The 12,830-nt window shown below is 48.2% G+C and overlaps 1 protein-coding gene across 2 annotated transcripts in view; it reads left to right on the forward strand.

Moving 5' to 3' along the window:
- The window catches only part of MAN2B2 (mannosidase alpha class 2B member 2), a 777,500-nt gene that overhangs the window by 164,322 nt on the left and 600,348 nt on the right, over positions 1–12,830 (forward strand). The window lies entirely within an intron of this gene.

Raw genomic sequence — 12,830 nt, forward strand, 5'->3', positions numbered from 1 at the left:
GTCGAGCGGTAAGTGTACATGCATACTGATTGGACGTTGTGCGTGTGGTGGTGTGCCAGTAGTGTGCAGGTTGCACATGTGTTTTCGTAGGGCCATGTAGGAATGTGTATGAACAGGGGCGTGAGGCTGCCACATGTGAGTCCTCTCAGGTGTGAGACACATCAATGGTGTATGTGTTGGTAAGCATGCTGTGCTAATGCAGCTGTGGGAGCACACATGTTTGAATTTCTGTGTATGTACGTTGGCATGGTTGTGGTGTCACACATGGATGGTGGTTCCTGCTGCATGTATCTGCACTGTGTACATGTGCATGTGTGTGTATTTGACAAGTGTGCAACTGTGATGCAACATGGATGCACGTGACACTGATATGTAGAAGGCTGAATGCCAGATGCGACATGTATGGCGATCTCATCACTGCGACAGTTGGAGGAGATGTAGACATGCATGTAAGTGTGGTGGCGTGTGCATGTCTAGTGCACTCCCTGTGTTTCATGTGATGTCAGGCTCACCTTCGGCTGTTCATGCTGTTGTATGTGTATGGATGGTGCTGCCTGGTGCAATATTGCTGTGGAAATGCTCATGTGTGTGAGTTGAAATGACATGTGTGTCGTGGAGTGTGATGCCATGTCTCAAGTTTGACACTGCCACTCATGTGCAACTGTCATGTGTGTATCAGTCCATTGTACAGTGCCCTGATGTCTGTTTTATCTCTCCCTGTCTGCAGCGTCAACTGATGAAGAGGGTGCTGTGGAGCACAGCGGCAGGGATCGCACCACCAGCCGGAGACGCAAGGCCCTGCTCCCCTCCCAGATTGTCATCTCGTCGGGGAGTGAGGAGTCTGGTGCCGCGCCCCAGGCCACAGCTGCCGAGGGTAGGTCCAAGAGGCGGAGGTCGGAGGTGAACTCCTCAGCTGCAGAAGGGGCAGCTGAGACCCCACAGGGTCCAACGGAGGAAGATGGCACGGAGTCATCCAGGTTGGTGGGGGGGTTTGGTGGAGGAGCAGGCCGTGGAAGGGACACACAGGGTCTGGAGGTGGGGATTCCACTGGTGCTAGTGGTGCAGTGCAGGGGCAGGGACAGGAGGCAGCACAGGCCGCCGCGGAGGTGCCTGTGTGCAATCCTGTCCCTGATCCTGTCACTGCATCATCTGGAACCAGCAGGGATGCCTACGTCCAGACCCGTTTTCAGGGAGGGGATGAGCGCACAACTGGTCTTCCTCTCCCTGCGGACGTGGCTATCCGGGACCGTGTTGAACCTGTCCTGGCCGTGATAGCATTGCGTCAACAGGGCATGCGAGGTGACCTGCGGTCTTTTCGTGAAGAGACTGCACGTCATCTTGGATGTCTCTTTGACCACGTTGACCTGCTGGGATGGGTCACCACTGCTGGATTCCTCCGTGTGCTGGACCTTCTTGCGACCCCCTCCTCACCTGAACCCCCTACGCGCCAGCCGTCCTCCATGCCATCTTCCCACCCATGTATCACCTGGGTACCCTGTGGAGCTGCCTCTGACCCAGCGGCCAGGCTGGTGGAGGACACATCCCTGCCACAGTCGGGAGTCGGACGTCCAGCAGGGGTGGCCACCACGAAAACTGCACCCCAGCCGGAGGAGGACGTGCAGGCAGCAAGAGCCAGGGCGCAGGCACAGGCACAGCAGCAGCAGCAACATGGTGGGAGCAATGATGGCTCTGGGCCTTCAACATCGGAGGGGCAGGCATCGGCCAGAGGGCAGGAGGACCCAGGATTTCAAGTGTCTTCCGTGATGGCAGCGGTTGGGCCACGCCATAAATGCGGAGCGGCAGCGGGCAGAAGAGGCACGGCTCACAATGGTCAGGGTGGAGAACTCCATGCGGAGGGCACTGAGGCGGGCCGAGTGCCTCGAGGCAATTCGCAGGGAGTTGGAGGTGAACATTTCGTCGTCCCTGCGAACCCTCGGGGCCATGGAAGTGGACCGCCTCCAGGACATTGAGCGGGAGTTCAATGATGCCCTGGCCCAGGACATCAAAAAGTGAGCTGTTGGACTAGCCCGCTGCCATTGTAAATAGTTTTTAGAGTTAGGTTTCCTTTTCCTTTTTCTTTGATTTGTGGTGAATGGACTATGCCACACACATTTGTATATAGTTTTTTTATTAGGTAGGTTTCATTTTTTTCGTTGGGGTCATGGACCCTTGACAATGGATTGTACATAGTTGGACAATGGTTTTGACCTTTTTCATTTGATTCCACCATGGATCAATGGATTTTTCTTTTTACGTTTCCTTTGGATTTGCGTTGTTGGACGGAGAGTTTGGACTATTTTTCTTTCGGAATTTCTTTGGATTGGTTATACTTTTCATTTACTCATCTTTTGCACATGCTTTTCATTTCATGTTTGCTATTTTTTTATGCTTTCATGCCATTGCTTTTTTTTGTACATAATACATTTTCATATTTTTTTCATATTTTAGTTCCATGTGTGGGATTCGCTCATTGGGTTGATGCATGTGAAAATGTGGGTTTACACAATCAATGCCAACCAGTGTGTGTGTGTGTGTGTGTGAGACGGACATGTGTTGATGTACATAGTTGACTATTGGTTTGTGTCTTGAGATAGGCATGTCAGTGTGGGGTGGATTGGGAAATCATTGCGTCTCAAGAATGGAGTGGCGTGCTGTGGTATTTTGGTGTAGAAGTGGGCCATGATTGTGCATCTGTATTTCATGTAGGGGGGGCATAAGTGGGGGCCTGCTGGCAGGTGCCCCTGACTGCTGGAGTGTGGGGGTGCTGGTTGACATGAGTGGGGGCCTGCTGGCAGGTGCCCCTGACTGCTGGGGGTTGGGGGTGCTGGTGGACATGAGTGGGGGCCTGCTGGCAGTTGCCCTTGACTGCTGGAGGGTGGGGGTGCTGGTGGACATGAGTGGGGGCCTGCTGGCAGGTGCCCCGGACTGCTGGGGGTGCTATGGGACATGAGTGGGGCCTGCTGGCAGGTGCCCCTGACTGCTGGGGGGTGGGGGTGCTGGGGGACATGAGTTGATCACTAGTGCAAGGTGACATGTGGCCTGGCTGGGGGGCATGCCCATGGTGGATGGACTGGCTGCGGCACATGACCAGGGGTGCAGGGTAGTCCCCTGTGGTGTGGGCTGCCTGCAGGGGCCTTGGAGGGGGCAGAGAGGACACCTGGGAGGACCTACAGTGCTAATTCACGTGTGGGACTCCACGCGCACCCCACTGGATACACGTACCCCGCTCTGACAGCGTAATCGCTTGTGAAACTTCCCGCGCACCCCCGAAATACACGTACCCCGCTCGCACTGGGCTAATCGCTTGTGAAACTTCCTGCGCACCCCAGTAATACACGTACCCCACTCGCACAGGGCCTATCGCATGTGAAAGTTCCCAAGCACCCCCGAAATACACGTACCCTGCTCCAATCGCATGTGAAACTTCCCGCGCACCCCCGAAATACACGTACCCCGCTCCAATTGCGTGTGAAACTTCCCGTGAACCCCAGTTATACACGTACCCTGCTCCAATCGCATGTGAAACTTCCCACACACCCCTGAAATACACGTACCCTGCTCCAATCGCGTGTGAAACTTCCAGCGCACCCACGAAATACACGTACCCCGCTCCAATCGCGTGTGAAACTTCCCGCGAACCCCAGAAATATACACGTACCCCACTCGCACAGGGCCTATCGCGTGTGAAACTTCCTGCGCACCCCTGAAAAACACGTACCCTGCTCCAATCGCGTGTGAAACTTCCCGCGAACCCCAGTTATACACGTACCCCGCTCCAATCGCGTGTGAGACTCCCTGTGCAGTGGGGTACGTGTATTCAGAGGGGTGCGCGGGGAGTTTTACAGGCGTTTTCACGGTTGGGGGCCTGTGCGCCATGTACAGGATTTGTGCGCTGTGCATGGCGCACGGGGAGGGTTTGGGGGCGTAACTGGCGCTGCTGCAGGGTGGCTGTGCCACTCTGTGCCACGGCTGGTTTTGGAAGCTAAAATCCATGAATACGCTGTGCGCGGAAATGGATTTTAGCGCACGCGGCTGGCGCAGAAAGTCGCACACACTGTGCGCCAGCCGCGTGCGCCACTTGTGCGCTGAACTCTATGAATTACCCTGTAAATGTTATTATGGTGCCCATTTTTCATTACTTTAGAATGCCGTTTGCAGTAGCCCTGGGAGGGAATCTGCTCAAAGGCTAATGTAACAAGATTATGGCTGTATTTTTGCTTTTTCCCCTAAGTGAATCCATTAAATAAGGGCTCTAGCTAAGCAAGTCCTTTTCCAGATTTATGTCCTGTTGATATATTTAAGTAAGATGCTAATTGTTGTCTCCCATTGTTTGGGAATTGGTTAAAGCTATTTTAAAATGTCAATTTCTGAATTGCTTGAAACAATGTGCAATAGTTGCAATCTTTAAAAAAGGTAATCACTGCCCATCTCTCTATTGGACGCTGCTGTGAAGCTCTTTGGGAGGTTGCTGTCTAGCGGACTGACCCTTGAAGTAAAAAGTATTACCTAATATCCATTGCCCAGTTTAGTTTCTGTGAGGGTCTTTGAACAATAGAGAACACACTTAATTTGGATTTTATCCGAATATTGTGCCGGGTATTACACCATGAGATACCTAGCCTTTATGGTTCATCAAGTGCTTTTGACTGCATTAATAGGAATTGGTTCTGAGTCCACCGGACAGAGAAGTAAGTGTAGATCCTGATGGAACTCCAACTTGATTTAGAGGTCAGTGTTCATTATGGTGAAAGTGGCAAATTAGCTTGCCCGTTTATTATCTCTGTGACGTGTGCGGCAAGGGTGTTGTGAAATGTACGCAAAGAAATAAAAGCGCCAGTTTTAAAACAAGCATGTGAGCTGCAGTCCACTCACAGCATCTGAAAAAATACACCTGGGAGGAAATGTTCGACGTTAGCAGCCCATCTATAACAAGAGTATAAGTCCAACATTTATATGAAAAGGCATATGATATGATATGATATGATATGGTATTTGTAACGCGCCTATACACAAGTGTTTCAAGGCGCGACGAGGCAGGGAGGGAGGGAAACAAGGGGAAAACAGACAAACGATCCTACTAGGCCAGGTGTCATTCAGATCGCGCAAGTGCAGAGGTAAGGGGAAAAGGAGGAAGTGCAGGGGGGAGGAGGTGGGGGGGGAAGTGCAGTACAAGGTAAGTAGCGTAAAAAAAAAATAAATAGAATAAAATAATAATAAATAATAAATAGAAAGGGCCAGCTGGTGGCAAGTGCGAGGTAAGTGCAGAGCAAGTGCTGGGAAAGGGGCTGTAGGGATACAGTGACAGTCCCACAGTGCAGGGGGAGCCGGGGAGGCAGTGCAGGTGGAGAGTGGCTGGGCCCTGGACCGAGGTTGCTGAGAGTGGCCCAGATGCAGGTTTGAGCTGAGTTCAGTGGGGAGTTAAGCAGGATTAGCAGGGGAGAGGGAGAGAGAAGGCAGAAGCGAAGAGGAAGGTTTTGAGGTGCTTCCGGAACCGGAGATGGTTCTCCTCAAGTTTCAGGGAGGCAGGAAGGCTGTTCCAGAGGGAGGCCCCTGCTGCGGAGAGAGATCTACCCCCAGCTCGTTGCTTCGAGAAACGGCTGACCATGAGGGAGTTGGAGACGGATGAGCGAAGGGCTCGTGAAGGAAGATATTTAGGAAGAGAGAGTTGGAGGTATTTTGGTCCCAGGCCCCAGAAGGCCTTGTGGACAATGCAGAGGGTTTTGAACTTAATCCTCGCAGCCACTGGGAGCCAGTGAAGAGATTTCAGTCCTGGAGAGATACGGTCCCTGGGCTTGAGGCCAAGGACAAGTCTCGCAGTTCTGTTCTGGATAAGTTGCAGAGGGCGGAGAGTGGAGGCAGGCAGATTAAGATAGAGGCTGTTACAGTAGTCCAGCCTTGAGAGAACCAGGGCTCGAGAGACAGTGAGCTTCTGGGGGAAGGAGAGGAAGGGAAGAATACCTCTGAGGAGGTGCAGCTGGTAGTGTGACTTCTTAGAAACGTCAGATATATGAGGAGAGAAGGAGAGTGTGGAGTTGAAGATGACCCCGAGGTTTTTAGCCTTGCAGGTAGGGGCAGGAAGGGGGCCAAGGGAGGCCGGCCAGAGAGCTGCAGGGAAGGAGGGAGTGGGTGTGCCGATGAGTAGAATCTCAGTCTTACTGGCGTTGAGGCAGAGGTCATTGGCGGCGCACCATTCATGGATAGCAGACAGACAGTCGGAGATGAGGGAAGGAGAGGAGGAGGCTGAGGGTAGCCTGAAGATGAGCTGGGTATCGTCTGCATAGCACTGGAAGTAGGGTAACCGAAAGTATCCAGCAACCTTTTGTTAAATGGAAAAGCAGGCCAACCTGGAATTAAAAGAACAGTTTATATGATATTGAAAAACCTAATTGGCCTTTGCATTGTGTCTGTCTCCCTTTACAGGACTGAAAATCCACTTTGAATAAAGAAATATTGAAAGTGTTTGATAGGAGTTTGGTTGCAAACATGTGTAATGTTGCCCTGTTTTGCGGAAATATAAAAGACATGTGGAGATAATGTGACTGTTAAAGGGTGAATAAGGTCAGCAAAAGAGCCTAGACAGCCAAATGACATTCCCTTCCCCAGCCACAGCATCAGGAAATGGGGATGGCCTACGTTCCCATGAGAAAATTGTGAAGACTGGCTTTTGAGGCTCACGATTAAATCTTAACCTTGCCTGGAGTTGGTTTTCAAGATACAGGTCTGGGTAAGAAAAACAAATGCTTACCCTTTACAGCTTTCAGCCTCCACAGGGCCTAGACACATTCCTTATAAATACATGGAATTCATTCTGAGCAGTGATCACCTCTCCAGTAATCAAATCCCCAATCCTCCAGGGAGAAGGAAACTTAGCTCACCCTTGTAGAATGGATTGTCTGGCATAAGGGATAGGCTGAGGCTGGCACCAGATCTGTAACTCATCCACCATATGTTGTGCAGAGACGAAAATGTTATTATTTGGCTCACCTAAGTGAGAGTAATATGATGAACTGATTAGTAACTTGATCACATGTGAGGAACATGCTATTACAGAAAACTACAATTATTTAATATCAAAATCTCCAAGATGACATCCCATCAAGTGGGAGAGAAACTGGGTTTAGAGGACACACCCATTGGACTGCCTACATCATTAAAATGCCCAATGATTACAAAGGGACTGGTTTAGTGTGATGTCCCTTTGGGAACCACGTACAATAAAATACATTGACCAATTAGATTACATGAATTGTACACACCTATAAAGGTTCAAATCCATAGATTTTGGGGTCTGTAAGGGTGTTAGAGGAGACTGACACACAGGTGGCATGATTGTTGCTAAGGACTATTATTCATGAAATAAATAAAGGAAAACCCTTACATGGCCCTATTACTAAGAGGGGTTTCCCCTGCCTCAACGTATTACTAAGGATATATCAAAATGTCCGTAATGAAAGAAAGGTCCACCATCCTGTGTCGAGACCTATTTCCTTCCCTTACACTTATAACTGAACTAAAAGGCTGGTGGGTTTTCTTAATGCAGAAGAATGGCTCCCTTCTTCTGTAGATTGGACCACCATGCCAGTAGTCTGGAGAGACTTTTTACTGAGGGAAAGACCCCATTCACCAGGTTGAAGTCCATTTGAAATGCAGCACACACAGTTCCAGATTGAAAATATTCCAACTCAAAACCTTAGTGCCAAGATAATGACTCCCTTCCCTTGGTTTTCTCAGGCTTCTCACAATGTCTACAAAACCATGGAGAATGACGCCCTTCCCCTCACCTTTCTCAGGCTTCTTACAACACTCCCAATACCAGGGAGAATTACTCCCCACCTCCTGGCCTTACTCAGGCTTCTCACATGCCAAGAGAATGACTTGGTTCCTTTTGGCTTTTCTCACAATCTTTGCACACAGCAGGGGCAAAAACTCCCTTCTCCTGGGCTTTCTTATGCTTTTTTCTCAGAGCCTGCCTGGTCCACTAGCCTGCCAGGTACTATGACTATAAAGATGACTTGAGTTACTCTTGATAAAAGGGTGCAAGTTCCAGACCTGGAGATGCTCTCCTCTTGAGGCTGCAGACCGGGTTGACAATCCTTTCAGGTACTGTGACTATGAAGATGACTTTGGGGGTGGTTTGTCATTAGTTGTGGATCCCAGACCCTTTCTTTGTGATTTTTCTGCCTTTATGGGTTCCCAACTGTCCCAGCTACCCGGGCCTCTCCATGGTTCTTACTGGTGACTTCCGGTTGTCCGTGGGGTTCTACTCCCTACTCGGGGCTTCTTACAGTCTCTCTAGGGGCTATGAAGGCCTTGCAACTTCCCCTGCTCTTTGGCTGTTCCTTTCCCAGCTCTCTGTGTGCAACAGTTCTCCTAGTCAGCTGGCTACCCTGGTTTCTGCTTCCTTCATTGGTCCAACCACAGCAGATCTGTCGGGACGCCTCTGTCGACAGCCAATGTCGCAGTCTCTGCACTCCTGGCGTCTCTGTACCTCCAGCTTGTTTCAAGTTTCCCAGTTCCTCCAGGAATGGGTTAACAGGGTAACAGCCCGTGAAGTCCTTCTTCCCTTTTTATCATCAGGTTGGACTTAATTGTTGCAAGTTGTCTAGGCCGCGTATGTTAGTTCTGCAGGGAACTTTGCATTGCTGCATGAATCTTCCTCATCACTGTATTGATGTTCTCATCCTCCCACTGAATTACTTGTTCTCTTCTTCATCCCAGTTTGTGTACAACTCACATAGGTAGTCACTACTCTTCCTCATCCCAGTACTTTTTAGGGAGGTCAGATCATCTACTCTACAGAGATGCATCGAAGTGTTTGAGATTATGGTACCCTGTATAGGGTAGGAGGATGAGGGAGGAGGGGGATATGCTTTGGGCATACCATGTGCTTCCTGGGCAGTCGTCTCGTAGGGGCGGGAGTCCCAGTCCCACCCACCCCATGACACACCCCATGAGATCTACATGCTAAGTACCACCCCAAGGGGGACTATCGGGTAGGGCCTCACCTCCCTGGCCTCATGGGAAGGGGCTCCCCTAGGGGAGAAGGGATGACATTCGAGGATTCATCACAGGACACACCGACACTCAGGAGAGAAAGGAGAATCGATACCAACAGAAAGAAGGGAATAGATTGCTTGGATTATCAGTAGCACACAGGAAGAGGTGCCTACCTGGGGTTAAAGATCCAGGCTTTCATCAGTAGAAGAGATAATGGACCTGCTCAAAACAGAAAGAATGGAACCAGACTGTGGAGGGAAGCTTACCCCATCTTGCTGACAGATGCCCACCGGTTCCAGAGAGGGAAAATTGAACCATTCCATAAGAGGATGCCCACCTTCCTGTGAGACAGCCAAAAGAAATGTGTATGTAACCTTAATATTAAGGGGAAATAATTGTGATGAATCTGATCATCCTTCCGTAGCCTCTCCTCTCTGTAGCCTGGGGACAGCAGCCACTACCTGATCCTGACCCTGGTGGCGGCTATTTGATAAAGGACCACATGAGGGGAGGCAACACTCACGAGGGGAGATTGGCGTCATCAGATGAGACATGGTATCCATCTGCCCCCTTTAGTGATGTCCCATCTATTCCTCATTAATGGCATATTGTGATATTGTGGTAATCCCTCCCCCCCGCAACATCCCACAAGACTTGCTGATGACATCCCACAATATTATGTAATGACAAAGACTGACTATCAGTTTTGTGTGTGTGAGTCCTTTAAAGATACTGGGACGAGGAGGAGGAATGTAGTTATGAAGATCACAAGAGCATGGATGTCCACTCTGCACTTTAGTTGAAGGAGTGGCACTGTGGCGAGAGCTTTAAATCGCCAACATTTGTGGAAGCTGACGGGAGCAGGCAACTCCCGTTGGAAGGAAAGACGGCTTGGTGACAGCCCAGCTGCTTGTTAAGCCAGCACAGGAGAGGATACCATACAGAGCGCTGCATGACAGGAAAGGACTGCTGATTCCACTGAGAAATAGAAGTGGGAGAACCGGAGTCCTCGCACTGCACGGGCAGTGACAGCGGAATGCTGTCTCAAAACCACAGAAGCCAGCCGAAGAGTGTAGGATAGACGGGATGCTCTCCTGACCTACCGGAGTGTTGCAGCAACCACAGAAGCTCACGAAGGACACTGAAGCAGCTGCACATAGCCTGTGACCCCAGCTAGGGAAGGTGGGACATCAGGTGCTTCACAGCAATTGCTGCGCACTGTGGGAGAGGGCGAGAAGCCTTATAAACATGACTGAGAAAGGGTTTCTGACTAACTGGATAGCATAAGTATGGCAAAGGCTGAAGCCTTCAGTTTAATGAGGCTAAGACCCACACTCGAAATTAAGAGACTTGTGAACATTTTGTAAGAAAGTCCTGGCAGGGGAGTATACCGGGCAAAGCCAAATGCGTGAAAAAAGAATGCTGAGGAAGACCCATGCCCTTAGGATTGTGAATTGAATGAACTATATAATAAAGTTGTGACAGGAGAATATACTAGGTGGAGTCAAGTCTGTGTAGTGAGTTGTAAATAACAGGAAGAGGAAATTATCTTCTTTAAGTTTCAAAGAACCTGGTTGCATTTTGGATCTTTTGTTTTGCTGGAAACAAACCTGGAGAAGGGAGACATGCCCATGAACTGTGAACACCATTTAAGTGGTAGCCTTTGTGTTGGAGTTGAACGCTTTGAACGTAGTCATTTGTGCACTTTTCAAGCCAAAGAGCACCTCACAGTTTATTTTAGAGAATGAGAGCTTTAATAGGATTTCGGACACAGGACATGTTGCTTTTGACATCGGACAGACCCTTAGTTTTGGTTGAAGTTGGGAAATACCTCTTAGAGCAACCCTCTTATTATTTGAATAAAAGTCTTTAACAACCAGCATGAATCCCCTGTGTCCGCGTCTCATTCCTCGTTCGTCACATAATCCTGAGGGGAGCAATACTCGAAAGGGGAATAGATTAAACCCTGGCCCCTGTCATTTGTAACTACTGAGAAACGGGGCATATAAATTGACAGAACATCCTGGGAAGTTAGGGATTTTTTTCAGCAGTGCATGTGCCTCTGGAAATATATATTTGATAGACTAGGCCCTATGTTGTGTATACTGGGAGATCTCCTGACTCCTCCTCTGTGCAATGATCACAGAAGAGTATTCTTGGAGCTAAGTGGATATCTCCCTGTGTGCAGACCTAGAAAAATAATGTAATTGAAGTCATTCCGGGTTATATCACCAAACAGAATCCTCTTACTGTAATGATTCATTCAAGACAAAGGGCAAAGAGTTATTAACCATTTCCCATTTCCCATGTTTATGTTGCCCATTGAAAATGGTAAATGTACACGTTAGATGGTAAAACAATAGAAACAACAAAGAATGAAATTTGGCCAGCTTATATATTCATCTTGCCCCAGTGATTCCCATGCAGTAATGTGAAGTAGCTTGTCTGAATTTTCTAGAACACTATTTGGAATTCTGACATGTCAATTGAGTTGGAGGGAATGCTCATTTACAGTGCATAAGAAGTAGAGAGATTTAGATCAGGAATGCTCTGATTGATTTGATTTCTTATAACGTGCTAATTTGATCCTCGGACCTCATACACTGTTCAACGCAGGGTGGGATGCATGCTGAGGATAATTCTAATGTACAATCTGGTGATGTGTGTACTTTAAAAATTCACTTTCATAGTAATGCCGTGCTCACCATTGATGTTGGAATTTCATAGATGCATTATTTGTTGGCTAATTTGGGGTGGGTGTAAATTTCCCCCAAGCTAGTCGTCACTCAGTTAAAACATCCTACAGTGTTTATTGGCGTGTCTATTTAATTTCTACATCAATCATATGGATATTGTTCTTTCACTTTCCACGGTCACTGATGTACCTAAAGCAGGAGGTTTTTTTTGTGCCAATCATACTTTATGCCGATGATGCAGTCATAATGGCTTGGACAACCCCCCTATCATAGCAGTTGTTGATTGATAAATAAACCGCATTCATGGATAAGGGCCACTCGGTTAACATTGACAAATCTAAGCCCAAAATGGTGGTAAGATAAAATACAAAGCTTTGAGGCTTATTTAAATGTAAAAGCATCAAAATGCAGACAGTGGATAAGTATAAGCTGATAATTACGATTATATTTAGGCCTAACATTCTCTAAATCCATGAGATGAGTTGATCATGTGAGAAAGCACGCTATAAGAATGAAACCCTACCTATTAAAGCCATGCTACTGGCATATTGTGCAAAAACTGTAAAAGTTGACAGACATGCCAAAATTGAGTTTGGCCGGGGGGGGAAAGGGAGGGCCGGAGGGGGGAATTATGTTTTCAGAAAACTATTGTAGCTCGCAGACAACACAAGAATTTGGAATTTGCGTTCCAAGTTTAGTTAGGTGTACGATTTATTGATAATTATTGGGCTGAAAACCATTATTGTAATGGTCTAATCCAGCTGCATGCCATATGAGAAGTACCTTGGGTAATGTGCTGAAATGTGACATTGCAAATAGGATTGAGTGGTTGAGCTTTGTGATGGTCCGTCTTTATCAATGGGGCTTGGGCTCTTGGCTTATAAACCTAGCGATTTCAGACTAAAGTTCTAAACGCCTACTAAAAATTAATTGTAAAGAATATTGTGATTCACAAAGAGAGTACAGCTAGGACGGTGGATTAAAACCCCCATGGCCGTTGTTGATTGATAGTATCGTCAAGTGAATGAGTAGTTTGAGAGTGATTAATAAGCTTGATTGAGCACTACTCTTTCGACAATGATTCACCATTAGTCTAGAAGCAACAATTAATTAGTTGCCCTTATCCTCTTTGCAGAG

This window comes from Ambystoma mexicanum, chromosome 6q (assembly GCF_040938575.1).
Source record: "Ambystoma mexicanum isolate Mex_15411 chromosome 6q, UKY_AmexF1_1, whole genome shotgun sequence".
NCBI lineage: Eukaryota > Metazoa > Chordata > Amphibia > Caudata > Ambystomatidae > Ambystoma > Ambystoma mexicanum.